General features: G+C 40.2%; 1 protein-coding gene across 3 annotated transcripts in view; it reads right to left on the minus strand.

The window, feature by feature from the left end:
• Positions 1–22653, minus strand: part of LOC137421239 (bromodomain-containing protein 9) — a 170732-nt gene that overhangs the window by 141133 nt on the left and 6946 nt on the right. The gene's annotated exons all lie outside the window — the stretch shown is intronic.

The following is a 22653-nucleotide window of genomic DNA, read 5'->3' on the forward strand; positions in this document are numbered from 1 at the left end:
TTTCAAATCACACTCCATTCCTTCCTTTCCATGCGAATCCTTTTCAAATCACACTCCATTCCTTCCTTTCCATGTGAATCCTTTTCAAATCACACTCCATTCCTTCCTTTCCATGCCAATCCTTTTCAAATCACACTCCATTCCTTCCTTTCCATGCGAATCCTTTTCAAATCACACTCCATTCCTTCCTTTCCATGCCAATCCTTTTCAAATCACACTCCATTCCTTCCTTTCCATGCGAATCCTTTTCAAATCACACTCCATTCCTTCCTTTCCATGTCAATCCTTTTCAAATCACACTCCATTCCTTCCTTTCCATGTGAATCCTTTTCAAATCACACTCCATTCCTTCCTTTCCATGCCAATCCTTTTCAAATCACACTCCATTCCTTCCTTTCCATGCCAATCCTTTTCAAATCACACTCCATTCCTTCCTTTCCATGCGAATCCTTTTCAAATCACACTCCATTCCTTCCTTTCCATGTCAATCCTTTTCAAATCACTCCATTCCTTCCTTTCCATGTCAATCCTTTTCAAATCACACTCCATGCCAATCCTTTTCAAATCACACTCCATTCCTTCCTTTCCATGCGAATCCTTTTCAAATCACACACCATTCCTTCCTTTCCATGCCAATCCTTTTCAAATCACACTCAATTCCTTCCTTTCCATGTCAATCCTTTTCAAATCACACTCCATTCCTTCCTTTCCATGCCAATCCTTTTCAAATCACACTCCATTCCTTCCTTTCCATGCGAATCCTTTTCAAATCACACTCCATTCCTTCCTTTCCATGTCAATCCTTTTCAAATCACACTCCATTCCTTCCTTTCCATGTGAATCCTTTTCAAATCACACTCCATTCCTTCCTTTCCATGCCAATCCTTTTCAAATCACACTCCATTCCTTCCTTTCCATGCCAATCCTTTTCAAATCACACTCCATTCCTTCCTTTCCATGCGAATCCTTTTCAAATCACACTCCATTCCTTCCTTTCCATGTCAATCCTTTTCAAATCACTCCATTCCTTCCTTTCCATGTCAATCCTTTTCAAATCACACTCCATGCCAATCCTTTTCAAATCACACTCCATTCCTTCCTTTCCATGCGAATCCTTTTCAAATCACACTCCATTCCTTCCTTTCCATGTGAATCCTTTTCAAATCACACACCATTCCTTCCTTTCCATGCCAATCCTTTTCAAATCACACTCCATTCCTTCCTTTCCATGCGAATCCTTTTCAAATCACACTCCATTCCTTCCTTTCCATGCGAATCCTTTTCAAATCACACTCCATTCCTTCCTTTCCATGCCAATCCTTTTCAAATCACACTCCATTCCTTCCTTTCCATGCGAATCCTTTTCAAATCACACTCCATTCCTTCCTTTCCATGTCAATCCTTTTCAAATCACACTCCATTCCTTCCTTTCCATGTGAATCCTTTTCAAATCACACTCCATTCCTTCCTTTCCATGCCAATCCTTTTCAAATCACACTCCATTCCTTCCTTTCCATGCCAATCCTTTTCAAATCACACTCCATTCCTTCCTTTCCATGTGAATCCTTTTCAAATCACACTCCATTCCTTCCTTTCCATGTCAATCCTTTTCAAATCACACTCCATTCCTTCCTTTCCATGCGAATCCTTTTCAAATCACACTCCATTCCTTCCTTTCCATGTCAATCCTTTTCAAATCACACTCCATTCCTTCCTTTCCATGTCAATCCTTTTCAAATCACACTCCATTCCTTCCTTTCCATGCCAATCCTTTTCAAATCACACTCCATTCCTTCCTTTCCATGCGAATCCTTTTCAAATCACACTCCATTCCTACCATTCCATGTGAATCCTTTTCAAATCACACTCCATTCCTTCCTTTCCATGTCAATCCTTTTCAAATCACACTCCATTCCTTCCTTTCCATGCGAATCCTTTTCAAATCACACTCCATTCCTTCCTTTCCATGTCAATCCGTTTCAAATCACACTCCATTCCTTCCTTTCCATGTCAATCCTTTTCAAATCACACTCCATTCCTTCCTTTCCATGTCAATCCTTTTCAAATCACACTCCATTCCTTCCTTTCCATGTCAATCCTTTTCAAATCACACTCAATTCCTTCCTTTCCATGCCAATCCTTTTCAAATCACACTCCATTCCTTCCTTTCCATGCCAATCCTTTTCAAATCACACTCAATTCCTTCCTTTCCATGCCAATCCTTTTCAAATCACACCATTCCTTCCTTTCCATGTCAATCCTTTTCAAATCACACTCAATTCCTTCCTTTCCATGTCAATCCTTTTCAAATCACACTCCATTCCTTCCTTTACATGTCAATCCTTTTCAAATCACTCCATTCCTTCCTTTCCATATCAATCCTTTTCAAATCACACTCCATGCCAATCCTTTTCAAATCACACTCCATTCCTTCCTTTCCATGTCAATCCTTTTCAAATCACACTCCATTCCTTCCTTTCCATGCCAATCCTTTTCAAATCACACTCCATTCCTTCCTTTCCATGCGAATCCTTTTCAAATCACACTCCATTCCTTCCTTTCCATGTCAATCCTTTTCAAATCACACTCCATTCCTTCCCTTCCATGTCAATCCTTTTCAAATCACACTCCATTCCTTCCTTTCCATGTCAATCCGTTTCAAATCACACTCCATTCCTTCCTTTCCATGTCAATCCTTTTCAAATCACACTCCATTCCTTCCTTTCCATGCCAATCCTTTTCAAATCACATTCCATTCCTTCCTTTCCATGTCAATCCTTTTCAAATCACACTCCATTCCTTCCTTTCCATGTCAATCCGTTTCAAATCACACTCCATTCCTTCCTTTCCATGTCAATCCTTTTCAAATCACACTCCATTCCTTCCTTTCCATGTCAATCCTTTTCAAATCACACTCCATTCCTTCCTTTCCATGTCAATCCTTTTCAAATCACACTCCATTCCTTCCTTTCCATGCCAATCCTTTTCAAATCACACCATTCCTTCCTTTCCATGTCAATCCTTTTCAAATCACACACCATTCCTTCCTTTCCATGCCAATCCTTTTCAAATCACACTCCATTCCTTCCTTTCCATGCGAATCCTTTTCAAATCACACTCAATTCCTTCCTTTCCATGCGAATCCTTTTCAAATCACACACCATTCCTTCCTTTCCATGCCAATCCTTTTCAAATCACACACCATTCCTTCCTTTCCATGTCAATCCTTTTCAAATCACACTCCATTCCTTCCTTTCCATGCCAATCCTTTTCAAATCACACACCATTCCTTCCTTTCCATGTCAATCCTTTTCAAATCACACTCCATTCCTTCCTTTCCATGCCAATCCTTTTCAAATCACACTCCATTCCTTCCTTTCCATGCGAATCCTTTTCAAATCACACTCCATTCCTTCCTTTCCATGTCAATCCTTTTCAAATCACACTCCATTCCTTCCTTTCCATGTCAATCCTTTTCAAATCACACTCCATTCTTCCTTTCCATGTCAATCCGTTTCAAATCACACTCCATTCCTTCCTTTTCAAATCACACTCCATTCCTTCCTTTCCATGTCAATCCTTTTCAAATCACACTCCATTCCTTCCTTTCCATGTCAATCCTTTTCAAATCACACTCCATTCCTTCCTTTCCATGTCAATCCTTTTCAAATCACACTCCATTCCTTCCTTTCCATGCCAATCCTTTTCAAATCACACACCATTCCTTCCTTTCCATGCCAATCCTTTTCAAATCACACACCATTCCTTCCTTTCCATGTCAATCCTTTTCAAATCACACTCCATTCCTTCCTTTCCATGCCAATCCTTTTCAAATCACACTCCATTCCTTCCTTTCCATGTCAATCCTTTTCAAATCACACTCCATTCCTTCCTTTCCATGTCAATCCTTTTCAAATCACACTCAATTCCTTCCTTTCCATGTCAATCCTTTTCAAATCACACTCCATTCCCTCCTTTCCATGTCAATCCTTTTCAAATCACACTCCATTCCTTCCTTTCCATGCCAATCCTTTTCAAATCACACTCAATTCCTTCCTTTCCATGTCAATCCTTTTCAAATCAAACCATTCCTTCCTTTCCATGCCAATCCTTTTCAAATCACACCATTCCTTCCTTTCCATGCCAATCCTTTTCAAATCACACTCCATTCCTTCCTTTCCATGCCAATCCTTTTCAAATCACACCATTCCTTCCTTTCCATGCCAATCCTTTTCAAATCACACCATTCCTTCCTTTCCATGTCAATCCTTTTCAAATCACACTCCATTCCTTCCTTTCCATGCCAATCCTTTTCAAATCACACCATTCCTTCCTTTCCATGCCAATCCTTTTCAAATCACACTCCATTCCTTCCTTTCCATGCCAATCCTTTTCAAATCACACTCCATTCCTTCCTTTCCATGCCAATCCTTTTCAAATCACACTCCATTCCTTCCTTTCCATGCCAATCCTTTTCAAATCACACTCCATTCCTTCCTTTCCATGCCAATCCTTTTCAAATCACACTCCATTCCTTCCTTTCCATGCCAATCCATTGCAAATCACACCATTCCTTCCTTACCATGCCAATCCTTTTCAAATCACACTCCATTCCTTCCTTTCCATGTCAATCCTTTTCAAATCACACTCCATTCCTTCCTTTCCATGCCAATCCTTTTCAAATCACACTCCATTCCTTCCTTTCCATGCCAATCCTTTTCAAATCACACTCCATTCCTTCCTTTCCATGCTAATCCTTTTCAAATCACACTCCATTCCATGCCAATCCTTTTCAAATCACACTCCATTCCTTCCTTTCCATGCCAATCCTTTTCAAATCACACTCCATTCCTTCCTTTCCATGCCAATCCTTTTCAAATCACACCATTCCTTCTTTTCCATGACAATCCTTTTCAAATCACACTCAATTCCTTCCTTTCCATGCTAATCCTTTTCAAATCACACTCAATTCCTTCCTTTCCATGCCAATCCTTTTCAAATCACACTCCATTCCTTCCTTTCCATGCCAATCCTTTTCAAATCACACTCCATTCCATGCCAATCCTTTTCAAATCACACTCCATTCCTTCCTTTCCATGCCAATCCTTTTCAAATCACACTCCATTCCTTCCTTTCCATGCCAATCCTTTTCAAATCACACCATTCCTTCTTTTCCATGACAATCCTTTTCAAATCACACTCAATTCCTTCCTTTCCATGCTAATCCTTTTCAAATCACACTCAATTCCTTCCTTTCCATGCCAATCCTTTTCAAATCACACCATTCCTTCCTTTCCATGCCAATCCTTTTCAAATCACACTCAATTCCTTCCTTTCCATGCCAATCCTTTTCAAATCACTCCATTCCTTCCTTTCCATGCCAATCCTTTTCAAATCACACTCAATTCCTTCCTTTCCATGCCAATCCTTTTCAAATCACACTCAATTCCTTCCTTTCCATGCTAATCCTTTTCAAATCACACTCAATTCCTTCCTTTCCATGCCAATCCTTTTCAAATCACACTCCATTCCTTCCTTTCCATGCCAATCCTTTTCAAATCACACTCAATTCCTTCCTTTCCATGTCAATCCTTTTCAAATCACACTCCATTCCTTCCTTTCCATGCCAATCCTTTTCAAATCACACCATTCCTTCCTTTCCATGCCAATCCTTTTCAAATCACACTCCATTCCTTCCTTTCCTTTCCATGTCAATCCTTTTCAAATCACACTCCATTCCTTCCTTTCCATGCCAATCCTTTTCAAATCACACTCCATTCCTTCCTTTCCATGCCAATCCTTTTCAAATCACACTCCATTCATTCCTTTCCATGCCAATCCTTTTCAAATCACACCATTCCTTCCTTTCCATGTCAATTGTTTTCAAATCACACTCCATTCCTTCCTTTCCATGCCAATCCTTTTCAAATCACACTCCATTCCTTCCTTTCCATGCCAATCCATTTCAAATCACACCATTCCTTCCTTTCCATGCCAATCCTTTTTAAATCACACCATTCCTTCCTTTCCATGCCAATCCTTTTTAAATCACACCATTCCTTCCTTTCCATGCCAATCCTTTTCAAATCACACTCCATTCCTTCCTTTCCATCCCAATCCTTTTCAAATCACACTCCATTCCTTCCTTTCCATGCCAATCCTTTTCAAATCACACTCAATTCCTTCCTTTCCATGCCAATCCTTTTCAAATCATACTCCATTCCTTCCTTTCCATGCCAATCCTTTTCAAATCACACTCCATTCCTTCCTTTCCATGCCAATCCTTTTCAAATCACACTCCATTCCTTCCTTTCCATGCCAATCCTTTTCAAATCACACTCCATTCCTTCCTTTCCATGCCAATCCATTTCAAATCACACTCCATTCCTTCCTTTCCATGCCAATCCTTTTCAAATCACACTCCATTCCTTCCTTTCCATGTCAATCCTTTTCAAATCACACTCCATTCCTTCCTTTCCATGCCAATCCTTTTCAAATCACACTCCATTCCTTCCTTTCCATGCCAATCCTTTTCAAATCACACTCCATTCCTTCCTTTCCATGCCAATCCTTTTCAAATCACACTCCATTCCTTCCTTTCCATGCCAATCCTTTTCAAATCACACTCAATTCCTTCCTTTCCATGCCAATCCTTTTCAAATCACACTCCATTCCTTCCTTTCCATGCCAATCCATTTCAAATCACACTCCATTCCTTCCTTTCCATGTCAATCCTTTTCAAATCACACTCCATTCCTTCCTTTCCATGCCAATCCTTTTCAAATCACACTCCATTCCTTCCTTTCCATGCCAATCCTTTTCAAATCACACTCCATTCCTTCCTTTCCATGCCAATCCTTTTCAAATCACACTCCATTCCTTCCTTTCCATGCCAATCCTTTTCAAATCACACCATTCCTTCCTTTCCATGTCAATCCTTTTCAAATCACACTCAATTCCTTCCTTTCCATGTCAATCCTTTTCAAATCACACTCCATTCCTTCCTTTCCATGTCAATCCTTTTCAAATCACACTCCATTCCTTCCTTTCCATGCCAATCCTTTTCAAATCACACTCCATTCCTTCCTTTCCATGCGAATCCTTTTCAAATCACACTCCATTCCTTCCTTTCCATGTCAATCCTTTTCAAATCACACTCCATTCCTTCCTTTCCATGTCAATCCTTTTCAAATCACACTCCATTCCTTCCTTTCCATGTCAATCCGTTTCAAATCACACTCCATTCCTTCCTTTCCATGTCAATCCTTTTCAAATCACACTCCATTCCTTCCTTTCCATGCCAATCCTTTTCAAATCACACTCCATTCCTTCCTTTCCATGTCAATCCTTTTCAAATCACACTCCATTCCTTCCTTTCCATGTCAATCCGTTTCAAATCACACTCCATTCCTTCCTTTCCATGTCAATCCTTTTCAAATCACACTCCATTCCTTCCTTTCCATGTCAATCCTTTTCACATCACACTCCATTCCTTCCTTTCCATGTCAATCCTTTTCAAATCACACTCCATTCCTTCCTTTCCATGCCAATCCTTTTCAAATCACACCATTCCTTCCTTTCCATGTCAATCCTTTTCAAATCACACACCATTCCTTCCTTTCCATGCCAATCCTTTTCAAATCACACTCCATTCCTTCCTTTCCATGCGAATCCTTTTCAAATCACACTCAATTCCTTCCTTTCCATGCGAATCCTTTTCAAATCACACACCATTCCTTCCTTTCCATGCCAATCCTTTTCAAATCACACACCATTCCTTCCTTTCCATGTCACTCCTTTTCAAATCACACTCCATTCCTTCCTTTCCATGCCAATCCTTTTCAAATCACACACCATTCCTTCCTTTCCATGTCAATCCTTTTCAAATCACACTCCATTCCTTCCTTTCCATGCCAATCCTTTTCAAATCACACTCCATTCCTTCCTTTCCATGCGAATCCTTTTCAAATCACACTCCATTCCTTCCTTTCCATGTCAATCCTTTTCATATCAATCCTTTTCAAATCACACTCCATTCCTTCCTTTCCATGCCAATCCTTTTCAAATCACACTCCATTCCTTCCTTTCCATGTCAATCCGTTTCAAATCACACTCCATTCCTTCCTTTCCATGCCAATCCTTTTCAAATCACACTCCATTCCTTCCTTTCCATGTCAATCCTTTTCAAATCACACTCCATTCCTTCCTTTCCATGCCAATCCTTTTCAAATCACACTCCATTCCTTCCTTTCCATGCGAATCCTTTTCAAATCACACTCCATTCCTTCCTTTCCATGTCAATCCTTTTCAAATCACACACCATTCCTTCCTTTCCATGCCAATCCTTTTCAAATCACACACCATTCCTTCCTTTCCATGTCAATCCTTTTCAAATCACACTCCATTCCTTCCTTTCCATGCCAATCCTTTTCAAATCACACTCCATTCCTTCCTTTCCATGTCAATCCTTTTCAAATCACACTCCATTCCTTCCTTTCCATGTCAATCCTTTTCAAATCACACTCAATTCCTTCCTTTCCATGTCAATCCTTTTCAAATCACACTCCATTCCCTCCTTTCCATGTCAATCCTTTTCAAATCACACTCCATTCCTTCCTTTCCATGCCAATCCTTTTCAAATCACACTCAATTCCTTCCTTTCCATGTCAATCCTTTTCAAATCAAACCATTCCTTCCTTTCCATGCCAATCCTTTTCAAATCACACCATTCCTTCCTTTCCATGCCAATCCTTTTCAAATCACACTCCATTCCTTCCTTTCCATGCCAATCCTTTTCAAATCACACCATTCCTTCCTTTCCATGCCAATCCTTTTCAAATCACACCATTCCTTCCTTTCCATGTCAATCCTTTTCAAATCACACTCCATTCCTTCCTTTCCATGCCAATCCTTTTCAAATCACACCATTCCTTCCTTTCCATGCCAATCCTTTTCAAATCACACTCCATTCCTTCCTTTCCATGCCAATCCTTTTCAAATCACACTCCATTCCTTCCTTTCCATGCCAATCCTTTTCAAATCACACTCCATTCCTTCCTTTCCATGCCAATCGTTTTCAAATCACACTCCATTCCTTCCTTTCCATGCCAATCCTTTTCAAATCACACTCCATTCCTTCCTTTCCATGCCAATCCATTGCAAATCACACCATTCCTTCCTTTCCATGCCAATCCTTTTCAAATCACACTCCATTCCTTCCTTTCCATGTCAATCCTTTTCAAATCACACTCCATTCCTTCCTTTCCATGCCAATCCTTTTCAAATCACACTCCATTCCTTCCTTTCCATGCCAATCCTTTTCAAATCACACTCCATTCCTTCCTTTCCATGCCAATCCTTTTCAAATCACACTCCATTCCTTCCTTTCCATGCTAATCCTTTTCAAATCACACTCCATTCCATGCCAATCCTTTTCAAATCACACTCCATTCCTTCCTTTCCATGCCAATCCTTTTCAAATCACACTCCATTCCTTCCTTTCCATGCCAATCCTTTTCAAATCACACCATTCCTTCTTTTCCATGACAATCCTTTTCAAATCACACTCAATTCCTTCCTTTCCATGCCAATCCTTTTCAAATCACACTCCATTCCATGCCAATCCTTTTCAAATCACACTCCATTCCTTCCTTTCCATGCCAATCCTTTTCAAATCACACTGCATTCCATGCCAATCCTTTTCAAATCACACTCCATTCCTTCCTTTCCATGCCAATCCTTTTCAAATCACACTCCATTCCTTCCTTTCCATGCCAAGCCTTTTCAAATCACACCATTCCTTCTTTTCCATGACAATCCTTTTCAAATCACACTCAATTCCTTCCTTTCCATGCTAATCCTTTTCAAATCACACTCAATTCCTTCCTTTCCATGCCAATCCTTTTCAAATCACACCATTCCTTCCTTTCCATGCCAATCCTTTTCAAATCACACTCAATTCCTTCCTTTCCATGCCAATCCTTTTCAAATCACTCCATTCCTTCCTTTCCATGCCAATCCTTTTCAAATCACACTCAATTCCTTCCTTTCCATGCCAATCCTTTTCAAATCACACTCAATTCCTTCCTTTCCATGCTAATCCTTTTCAAATCACACTCAATTCCTTCCTTTCCATGCCAATCCTTTTCAAATCACACTCCATTCCTTCCTTTCCATGCCAATCCTTTTCAAATCACACTCAATTCCTTCCTTTCCATGCCAATCCTTTTCAAATCACACTCAATTCCTTCCTTTCCATGTCAATCCTTTTCAAATCACACTCCATTCCTTCCTTTCCATGCCAATCCTTTTCAAATCACACCATTCCTTCCTTTCCATGCCAATCCTTTTCAAATCACACTCCATTCCTTCCTTTCCATGTCAATCCTTTTCAAATCACACTCCATTCCTTCCTTTCCATGCCAATCCTTTTCAAATCACACTCCATTCCTTCCTTTCCATGTCAATCCTTTTCAAATCACACTCCATTCCTTCCTTTCCATGCCAATCCTTTTCAAATCACACTCCATTCCTTCCTTTCCATGCCAATCCTTTTCAAATCACACTCCATTCATTCCTTTCCATGCCAATCCTTTTCAAATCACACCATTCCTTCCTTTCCATGCCAATCCTTTTCAAATCACACTCCATTCCTTCCTTTCCATGCCAATCCTTTTCAAATCACACTCCATTCCTTCCTTTCCATGCCAATCCTTTTCAAATCACACCATTCCTTCCTTTCCATGTCAATCCTTTTCAAATCACACTCAATTCCTTCCTTTCCATGTCAATCCTTTTCAAATCACACTCCATTCCTTCCTTTCCATGTCAATCCTTTTCAAATCACACTCCATTCCTTCCTTTCCATGCCAATCCTTTTCAAATCACACTCCATTCCTTCCTTTCCATGCGAATCCTTTTCAAATCACACTCCATTCCTTCCTTTCCATGTCAATCCTTTTCAAATCACACTCCATTCCTTCCTTTCCATGTCAATCCTTTTCAAATCACACTCCATTCCTTCCTTTCCATGTCAATCCGTTTCAAATCACACTCCATTCCTTCCTTTCCATGTCAATCCTTTTCAAATCACACTCCATTCCTTCCTTTCCATGCCAATCCTTTTCAAATCACACTCCATTCCTTCCTTTCCATGTCAATCCTTTTCAAATCACACTCCATTCCTTCCTTTCCATGTCAATCCGTTTCAAATCACACTCCATTCCTTCCTTTCCATGTCAATCCTTTTCAAATCACACTCCATTCCTTCCTTTCCATGTCAATCCTTTTCACATCACACTCCATTCCTTCCTTTCCATGTCAATCCTTTTCAAATCACACTCCATTCCTTCCTTTCCATGCCAATCCTTTTCAAATCACACCATTCCTTCCTTTCCATGTCAATCCTTTTCAAATCACACACCATTCCTTCCTTTCCATGCCAATCCTTTTCAAATCACACTCCATTCCTTCCTTTCCATGCGAATCCTTTTCAAATCACACTCAATTCCTTCCTTTCCATGCGAATCCTTTTCAAATCACACACCATTCCTTCCTTTCCATGCCAATCCTTTTCAAATCACACACCATTCCTTCCTTTCCATGTCACTCCTTTTCAAATCACACTCCATTCCTTCCTTTCCATGCCAATCCTTTTCAAATCACACACCATTCCTTCCTTTCCATGTCAATCCTTTTCAAATCACACTCCATTCCTTCCTTTCCATGCCAATCCTTTTCAAATCACACTCCATTCCTTCCTTTCCATGCGAATCCTTTTCAAATCACACTCCATTCCTTCCTTTCCATGTCAATCCTTTTCATATCAATCCTTTTCAAATCACACTCCATTCCTTCCTTTCCATGCCAATCCTTTTCAAATCACACTCCATTCCTTCCTTTCCATGTCAATCCGTTTCAAATCACACTCCATTCCTTCCTTTCCATGCCAATCCTTTTCAAATCACACTCCATTCCTTCCTTTCCATGTCAATCCTTTTCAAATCACACTCCATTCCTTCCTTTCCATGTCAATCCTTTTCAAATCACACACCATTCCTTCCTTTCCATGCCAATCCTTTTCAAATCACACACCATTCCTTCCTTTCCATGCCAATCCTTTTCAAATCACACTCCATTCCTTCCTTTCCATGCCAATCCTTTTCAAATCACACACCATTGCTTCATTTCCATGCCAATCCTTTTCAAATCACACTCCATTCCTTCCTTTCCATGCGAATCCTTTTCAAATCACACTCAATTCCTTCCTTTCCATGCGAATCCTTTTCAAATCACACACCATTCCTTCCTTTCCATGCCAATCCTTTTCAAATCACACACCATTCCTTCCTTTCCATGTCAATCCTTTTCAAATCACACTCCATTCCTTCCTTTCCATGCCAATCCTTTTCAAATCACACTCCATTCCTTCCTTTCCATGTCAATCCTTTTCAAATCACACTCCATTCCTTCCTTTCCATGTCAATCCTTTTCAAATCACACTCAATTCCTTCCTTTCCATGTCAATCCTTTTCAAATCACACTCCATTCCCTCCTTTCCATGTCAATCCTTTTCAAATCACACTCCATTCCTTCCTTTCCATGCCAATCCTTTTCAAATCACACTCAATTCCTTCCTTTCCATGTCAATCCTTTTCAAATCAAACCATTCCTTCCTTTCCATGCCAATCCTTTTCAAATCACACCATTCCTTCCTTTCCATGCCAATCCTTTTCAAATCACACTCCATTCCTTCCTTTCCATGCCAATCCTTTTCAAATCACACCATTCCTTCCTTTCCATGCCAATCCTTTTCAAATCACACCATTCCTTCCTTTCCATGTCAATCCTTTTCAAATCACACTCCATTCCTTCCTTTCCATGCCAATCCTTTTCAAATCACACCATTCCTTCCTTTCCATGCCAATCCTTTTCAAATCACACTCCATTCCTTCCTTTCCATGCCAATCCTTTTCAAATCACACTCCATTCCTTCCTTTCCATGCCAATCCTTTTCAAATCACACTCCATTCCTTCCTTTCCATGCCAATCCTTTTCAAATCACACTCCATTCCTTCCTTTCCATGCCAATCCTTTTCAAATCACACTCCATTCCTTCCTTTCCATGCCAATCCATTGCAAATCACACCATTCCTTCCTTTCCATGCCAATCCTTTTCAAATCACACTCCATTCCTTCCTTTCCATGTCAATCCTTTTCAAATCACACTCCATTCCTTCCTTTCCATGCCAATCCTTTTCAAATCACACTCCATTCCTTCCTTTCCATGCCAATCCTTTTCAAATCACACTCCATTCCTTCCTTTCCATGCCAATCCTTTTCAAATCACACTCCATTCCTTCCTTTCCATGCTAATCCTTTTCAAATCACACTCCATTCCATGCCAATCCTTTTCAAATCACACTCCATTCCTTCCTTTCCATGCCAATCCTTTTCAAATCACACTCCATTCCTTCCTTTCCATGCCAATCCTTTTCAAATCACACCATTCCTTCTTTTCCATGACAATCCTTTTCAAATCACACTCAATTCCTTCCTTTCCATGCCAATCCTTTTCAAATCACACTCCATTCCATGCCAATCCTTTTCAAATCACACTCCATTCCTTCCTTTCCATGCCAATCCTTTTCAAATCACACTGCATTCCATGCCAATCCTTTTCAAATCACACTCCATTCCTTCCTTTCCATGCCAATCCTTTTCAAATCACACTCCATTCCTTCCTTTCCATGCCAAGCCTTTTCAAATCACACCATTCCTTCTTTTCCATGACAATCCTTTTCAAATCACACTCAATTCCTTCCTTTCCATGCTAATCCTTTTCAAATCACACTCAATTCCTTCCTTTCCATGCCAATCCTTTTCAAATCACACCATTCCTTCCTTTCCATGCCAATCCTTTTCAAATCACACTCAATTCCTTCCTTTCCATGCCAATCCTTTTCAAATCACTCCATTCCTTCCTTTCCATGCCAATCCTTTTCAAATCACACTCAATTCCTTCCTTTCCATGCCAATCCTTTTCAAATCACACTCAATTCCTTCCTTTCCATGCTAATCCTTTTCAAATCACACTCAATTCCTTCCTTTCCATGCCAATCCTTTTCAAATCACACTCCATTCCTTCCTTTCCATGCCAATCCTTTTCAAATCACACTCAATTCCTTCCTTTCCATGCCAATCCTTTTCAAATCACACTCAATTCCTTCCTTTCCATGTCAATCCTTTTCAAATCACACTCCATTCCTTCCTTTCCATGCCAATCCTTTTCAAATCACACCATTCCTTCCTTTCCATGCCAATCCTTTTCAAATCACACTCCATTCCTTCCTTTCCATGTCAATCCTTTTCAAATCACACTCCATTCCTTCCTTTCCATGCCAATCCTTTTCAAATCACACTCCATTCCTTCCTTTCCATGTCAATCCTTTTCAAATCACACTCCATTCCTTCCTTTCCATGCCAATCCTTTTCAAATCACACTCCATTCCTTCCTTTCCATGCCAATCCTTTTCAAATCACACTCCATTCATTCCTTTCCATGCCAATCCTTTTCAAATCACACCATTCCTTCCTTTCCATGTCAATCCTTTTCAAATCACACTCCATTCCTTCCTTTCCATGCCAATCCTTTTCAAATCACACTCCATTCCTTCCTTTCCATGCCAATCCATTTCAAATCACACCATTCCTTCCTTTCCATACCAATCCTTTTTAAATCACACCATTCCTTCCTTTCCATGCCAATCCTTTTCAAATCACACTCCATTCCTTCCTTTCCATGTCAATCCTTTTCAAATCACACTCCATTCCTTCCTTTCCATGCCAATCCTTTTCAAATCACACTCAATTCCTTCCTTTCCATGTCAATCCTTTTCAAATCACACTCCATTCCTTCCTTTCCATGCCAATCCTTTTCAAATCACACCATTCCTTCCTTTCCATGCCAATCCTTTTCAAATCACACTCCATTCCTTCCTTTCCATGTCAATCCTTTTCAAATCACACTCCATTCCTTCCTTTCCATGCCAATCCTTTTCAAATCACACTCCATTCCTTCCTTTCCATGCCAATCCTTTTCAAATCACACTCCATTCATTCCTTTCCATGCCAATCCTTTTCAAATCACACCATTCCTTCCTTTCCATGTCAATCCTTTTCAAATCACACTCCATTCCTTCCTTTCCATGCCAATCCTTTTCAAATCACACTCCATTCCTTCCTTTCCATGCCAATCCATTTCAAATCACACCATTCCTTCCTTTCCATGCCAATCCTTTTTAAATCACACCATTCCTTCCTTTCCATGCCAATCCTTTTTAAATCACACCATTCCTTCCTTTCCATGCCAATCCTTTTCAAATCACACTCCATTCCTTCCTTTCCATCCCAATCCTTTTCAAATCACACTCCATTCCTTCCTTTCCATGCCAATCCTTTTCAAATCACACTCAATTCCTTCCTTTCCATGTCAATCCTTTTCAAATCATACTCCATTCCTTCCTTTCCATGCCAATCCTTTTCAAATCACACTCCATTCCTTCCTTTCCATGCCAATCCTTTTCAAATCACACTCCATTCCTTCCTTTCCATGCCAATCCTTTTCAAATCACACTCCATTCCTTCCTTTCCATGCCAATCCATTTCAAATCACACTCCATTCCTTCCTTTCCATGCCAATCCTTTTCAAATCACACTCCATTCCTTCCTTTCCATGTCAATCCTTTTCAAATCACACTCCATTCCTTCCTTTCCATGCCAATCCTTTTCAAATCACACTCCATTCCTTCCTTTCCATGCCAATCCTTTTCAAATCACACTCCATTCCTTCCTTTCCATGCCAATCCTTTTCAAATCACACTCCATTCCTTCCTTTCCATGCCAATCTTTTTCAAATCACACTCAATTCCTTCCTTTCCATGCCAATCCTTTTCAAATCACACTCCATTCCTTCCTTTCCATGCCAATCCATTTCAAATCACACTCCATTCCTTCCTTTCCATGTCAATCCTTTTCAAATCACACTCCATTCCTTCCTTTCCATGCCAATCCTATTCAAATCACACTCCATTCCTTCCTTTCCATGCCAATCCTTTTCAAATCACACTCCATTCCTTCCTTTCCATGCCAATCCTTTTCAAATCACACTCCATTCCTTCCTTTCCATGCCAATCCTTTTCAAATCACACTCAATTCCTTCCTTTCCATGCCAATCCTTTTCAAATCACACCATTCCTTCCTTTCCATGTCAATCCTTTTCAAATCACACTCAATTCCTTCCTTTCCATGTCAATCCTTTTCAAATCACACTCCATTCCTTCCTTTACATGTCAATCCTTTTCAAATCACTCCATTCCTTCCTTTCCATGTCAATCCTTTTCAAATCACACTCCATGCCAATCCTTTTCAAATCACACTCCATTCCTTCCTTTCCATGTCAATCCTTTTCAAATCACACTCCATTCCTTCCTTTCCATGCCAATCCTTTTCAAATCACACTCCATTCCTTCCTTTCCATGCGAATCCTTTTCAAATCACACTCCATTCCTTCCTTTCCATGTCAATCCTTTTCAAATCACACTCCATTCCTTCCTTTCCATGTCAATCCTTTTCAAATCACACTCCATTCCTTCCTTTCCATGTCAATCCGTTTCAAATCACACTCCATTCCTTCCTTTCCATGTCAATCCTTTTCAAATCACACTCCATTCCTTCCTTTCCATGCCAATCCTTTTCAAATCACACTCCATTCCTTCCTTTCCATGTCAATCCTTTTCAAATCACACTCCATTCCTTCCTTTCCATGTCAATCCGTTTCAAATCACACTCCATTCCTTCCTTTCCATGTCAATCCTTTTCAAATCACACTCCATTCCTTCCTTTCCATGTCAATCCTTTTCACATCACACTCCATTCCTTCCTTTCCATGTCAATCCTTTTCAAGTCACACTCCATTCCTTCCTTTCCATGCCAATCCTTTTCAAATCACACCATTCCTTCCTTTCCATGTCAATCCTTTTCAAATCACACACCATTCCTTCCTTTCCATGCCAATCCTTTTCAAATCACACTCCATTCCTTCCTTTCCATGCGAATCCTTTTCAAATCACACTCAATTCCTTCCTTTCCATGCGAATCCTTTTCAAATCACACACCATTCCTTCCTTTCCATGCCAATCCTTTTCAAATCACACACCATTCCTTCCTTTCCATGTCACTCCTTTTCAAATCACACTCCATTCCTTCCTTTCCATGCCAATCCTTTTCAAATCACACACCATTCCTTCCTTTCCATGTCAATCCTTTTCAAATCACACTCCATTCCTTCCTTTCCATGCCAATCCTTTTCAAATCACACTCCATTCCTTCCTTTCCATGCGAATCCTTTTCAAATCACACTCCATTCCTTCCTTTCCATGTCAATCCTTTTCAAATCACACTCCATTCCTTACTTTCCATATCAATCCTTTTCAAATCACACTCCATTCCTTCCTTTCCATGCCAATCCTTTTCAAATCACACTCCATTCCTTCCTTTCCATGTCAATCCGTTTCAAATCACACTCCATTCCTTCCTTTCCATGCCAATCCTTTTCAAATCACACTCCATTCCTTCCTTTCCATGTCAATCCTTTTCAAATCACACTCCATTCCTTCCTTTCCATGTCAATCCTTTTCAAATCACACTCCATTCCTTCCTTTCCATGTCAATCCTTTTCAAATCACACTCCATTCCTTCCTTTCCATGCCAATCCTTTTCAAATCACACACCATTCCTTCCTTTCCATGCCAATCCTTTTCAAATCACACTCCATTCCTTCCTTTCCATGCGAATCCTTTTCAAATCACACTCAATTCCTTCCTTTCCATGCGAATCCTTTTCAAATCACACACCATTCCTTCCTTTCCATGCCAATCCTTTTCAAATCACACACCATTCCTTCCTTTCCATGTCAATCCTTTTCAAATCACACTCCATTCCTTCCTTTCCATGCCAATCCTTTTCAAATCACACTCCATTCCTTCCTTTCCATGTCAATCCTTTTCAAATCACACTCCATTCCTTCCTTTCCATGTCAATCCTTTTCAAATCACACTCAATTCCTTCCTTTCCATGTCAATCCTTTTCAAATCACACTCCATTCCCTCCTTTCCATGTCAATCCTTTTCAAATCACACTCCATTCCTTCCTTTCCATGCCAATCCTTTTCAAATCACACTCAATTCCTTCCTTTCCATGTCAATCCTTTTCAAATCAAACCATTCCTTCCTTTCCATGCCAATCCTTTTCAAATCACACCATTCCTTCCTTTCCATGCCAATCCTTTTCAAATCACACTCCATTCCTTCCTTTCCATGCCAATCCTTTTCAAATCACACCATTCCTTCCTTTCCATGCCAATCCTTTTCAAATCACACCATTCCTTCCTTTCCATGTCAATCCTTTTCAAATCACACTCCATTCCTTCCTTTCCATGCCAATCCTTTTCAAATCACACCATTCCTTCCTTTCCATGCCAATCCTTTTCAAATCACACTCCATTCCTTCCTTTCCATGCCAATCCTTTTCAAATCACACTCCATTCCTTCCTTTCCATGCCAATCCTTTTCAAATCACACTCCATTCCTTCCTTTCCATGCCAATCCTTTTCAAATCACACTCCATTCCTTCCTTTCCATGCCAATCCTTTTCAAATCACACTCCATTCCTTCCTTTCCATGCCAATCCATTGCAAATCACACCATTCCTTCCTTTCCATGCCAATCCTTTTCAAATCACACTCCATTCCTTCCTTTCCATGTCAATCCTTTTCAAATCACACTCCATTCCTTCCTTTCCATGCCAATCCTTTTCAAATCACACTCCATTCCTTCCTTTCCATGCCAATCCTTTTCAAATCACACTCCATTCCTTCCTTTCCATGCCAATCCTTTTCAAATCACACTCCATTCCTTCCTTTCCATGCTAATCCTTTTCAAATCACACTCCATTCCATGCCAATCCTTTTCAAATCACACTCCATTCCTTCCTTTCCATGCCAATCCTTTTCAAATCACACTCCATTCCTTCCTTTCCATGCCAATCCTTTTCAAATCACACCATTCCTTCTTTTCCATGACAATCCTTTTCAAATCACACTCAATTCCTTCCTTTCCATGCTAATCCTTTTCAAATCACACTCAATTCCTTCCTTTCCATGCCAATCCTTTTCAAATCACACTCCATTCCATGCCAATCCTTTTCAAATCACACTCCATTCCTTCCTTTCCATGCCAATCCTTTTCAAATCACACTCCATTCCATGCCAATCCTTTTCAAATCACACTCCATTCCTTCCTTTCCATGCCAATCCTTTTCAAATCACACTCCATTCCTTCCTTTCCATGCCAATCCTTTTCAAATCACACCATTCCTTCTTTTCCATGACAATCCTTTTCAAATCACACTCAATTCCTTCCTTTCCATGCTAATCCTTTTCAAATCACACTCAATTCCTTCCTTTCCATGCCAATCCTTTTCAAATCACACCATTCCTTCCTTTCCATGCCAATCCTTTTCAAATCACACTCAATTCCTTCCTTTCCATGCCAATCCTTTTCAAATCACTCCATTCCTTCCTTTCCATGCCAATCCTTTTCAAATCACACTCAATTCCTTCCTTTCCATGCCAATCCTTTTCAAATCACACTCAATTCCTTCCTTTCCATGCTAATCCTTTTCAAATCACACTCATTTCCTTCCTTTCCATGCCAATCCTTTTCAAATCACACTCCATTCCTTCCTTTCCATGCCAATCCTTTTCAAATCACACTCAATTCCTTCCTTTCCATGCCAATCCTTTTCAAATCACACTCAATTCCTTCCTTTCCATGTCAATCCTTTTCAAATCACACTCCATTCCTTCCTTTCCATGCCAATCCTTTTCAAATCACACCATTCCTTCCTTTCCATGCCAATCCTTTTCAAATCACACTCCATTCCTTCCTTTCCATGTCAATCCTTTTCAAATCACACTCCATTCCTTCCTTTCCATGCCAATCCTTTTCAAATCACACTCCATTCCTTCCTTTCCATGCCAATCCTTTTCAAATCACACTCCATTCCTTCCTTTCCATGCCAATCCTTTTCCAATCACACTCCATTCCTTCCTTTCCATGTCAATCCTTTTCAAATCACACTCCATTCCTTCCTTTCCATGCCAATCCTTTTCAAATCACACTCCATTCCTTCCTTTCCATGCCAATCCTTTTCAAATCACACTCCATTCATTCCTTTCCATGCCAATCCTTTTCAAATCACACCATTCCTTCCTTTCCATGTCAATCCTTTTCAAATCACACTCCATTCCTTCCTTTCCATGCCAATCCTTTTCAAATCACACTCCATTCCTTCCTTTCCATGCCAATCCATTTCAAATCACACCATTCCTTCCTTTCCATGCCAATCCTTTTTAAATCACACCATTCCTTCCTTTCCATGCCAATCCTTTTCAAATCACACTCCATTCCTTCCTTTCCATCCCAATCCTTTTCAAATCACACTCCATTCCTTCCTTTCCATGCCAATCCTTTTCAAATCACACTCAATTCCTTCCTTTCCATGCCAATCCTTTTCAAATCACACCATTCCTTCCTTTCCATGCCAATCCTTTTCAAATCACACTCCATTCCTTCCTTTCCAGGCCAATCCTTTTCAAATCACACTCCATTCCTTCCTTTCCATGCCAATCCTTTTCAAATCACACTCCATTCCTTCCTTTCCATGCCAATCCATTTCAAATCACACTCCATTCCTTCCTTTCCATGCCAATCCTTTTCAAATCACACTCCATTCCTTCCTTTCCATGTCAATCCTTTTCAAATCACACTCCATTCCTTCCTTTCCATGCCAATCCTTTTCAAATCACACTCCATTCCTTCCTTTCCATGCCAATCCTTTTCAAATCACACTCCATTCCTTCCTTTCCATGCCAATCCTTTTCAAATCACACTCCATTCCTTCCTTTCCATGCCAATCCTTTTCAAATCACACTCCATTCCTTCCTTTCCATGCCAATCCTTTTCAAATCACACCATTCCTTCTTTTCCATGACAATCCTTTTCAAATCACACTCAATTCCTTCCTTTCCATGCCAATCCTTTTCAAATCACACTCCATTCATTCCTTTCCATGCCAATCCTTTTCAAATCACACCATTCCTTCCTTTCCATGTCAATCCTTTTCAAATCACACTCCATTCCTTCCTTTCCATGCCAATCCTTTTCAAATCACACTCCATTCCTTCCTTTCCATGCCAATCCATTTCAAATCACACCATTCCTTCCTTTCCATGCCAATCCTTTTTAAATCACACCATTCCTTCCTTTCCATGCCAATCCTTTTTAAATCACACCATTCCTTCCTTTCCATGCCAATCCTTTTCAAATCACACTCCATTCCTTCCTTTCCATCCCAATCCATTTCAAATCACACTCCATTCCTTCCTTTCCATGCCAATCCTTTTTAAATCACACCATTCCTTCCTTTCCATGCCAATCCTTTTTAAATCACACCATTCCTTCCTTTCCATGCCAATCCTTTTCAAATCACACTCCATTCCTTCCTTTCCATCCCAATCCTTTTCAAATCACACTCAATTCCTTCCTTTCCATGCCAATCCTTTTCAAATCACACTCCATTCATTCCTTTCCATGCCAATCCTTTTCAAATCACACCATTCCTTCCTTTCCATGTCAATCCTTTTCAAATCACACTCCATTCCTTCCTTTCCATGCCAATCCTTTTCAAATCACACTCCATTCCTTCCTTTCCATGCCAATCCATTTCAAATCACACCATTCCTTCCTTTCCATGCCAATCCTTTTTAAATCACACCATTCCTTCCTTTCCATGCCAATCCTTTTTAAATCACACCATTCCTTCCTTTCCATGCCAATCCTTTTCAAATCACACTCCATTCCTTCCTTTCCATCCCAATCCTTTTCAAATCACACTCCATTCCTTCCTTTCCATGCCAATCCTTTTCAAATCACACTCAATTCCTTCCTTTCCATGCCAATCCTTTTCAAATCACACTCCATTCCTTCCTTTCCATGCCAATCCTTTTCAAATCACACTCCATTCCTTCCTTTCCATGCCAATCCTTTTCAAATCACACCATTCCTTCCTTTCCATGCCAATCCTTTTCAAATCACACTCCATTCCTTCCTTTCCATGTCAATCCTTTTCAAATCACACTCCATTCCTTCCTTTCCATGCCAATCCTTTTCAAATCACACTCCATTCCTTCCTTTCCATGCCAATCCTTTTCAAATCACACTCCATTCCTTCCTTTCCATGCCAATCCTTTTCCAATCACACTCCATTCCTTCCTTTCCATGTCAATCCTTTTCAAATCACACTCCATTCCTTCCTTTCCATGCCAATCCTTTTCAAATCACACTCCATTCCTTCCTTTCCATGCCAATCCTTTTCAAATCACACTCCATTCATTCCTTTCCATGCCAATCCTTTTCAAATCACACCATTCCTTCCTTTCCATGTCAATCCTTTTCAAATCACACTCCATTCCTTCCTTTCCATGCCAATCCTTTTCAAATCACACTCCATTCCTTCCTTTCCATGCCAATCCAT

Source organism: Myxine glutinosa, chromosome 2 (assembly GCF_964187855.1).
Source record: "Myxine glutinosa chromosome 2, kmMyxGlut1.1, whole genome shotgun sequence".
NCBI lineage: Eukaryota > Metazoa > Chordata > Myxini > Myxiniformes > Myxinidae > Myxine > Myxine glutinosa.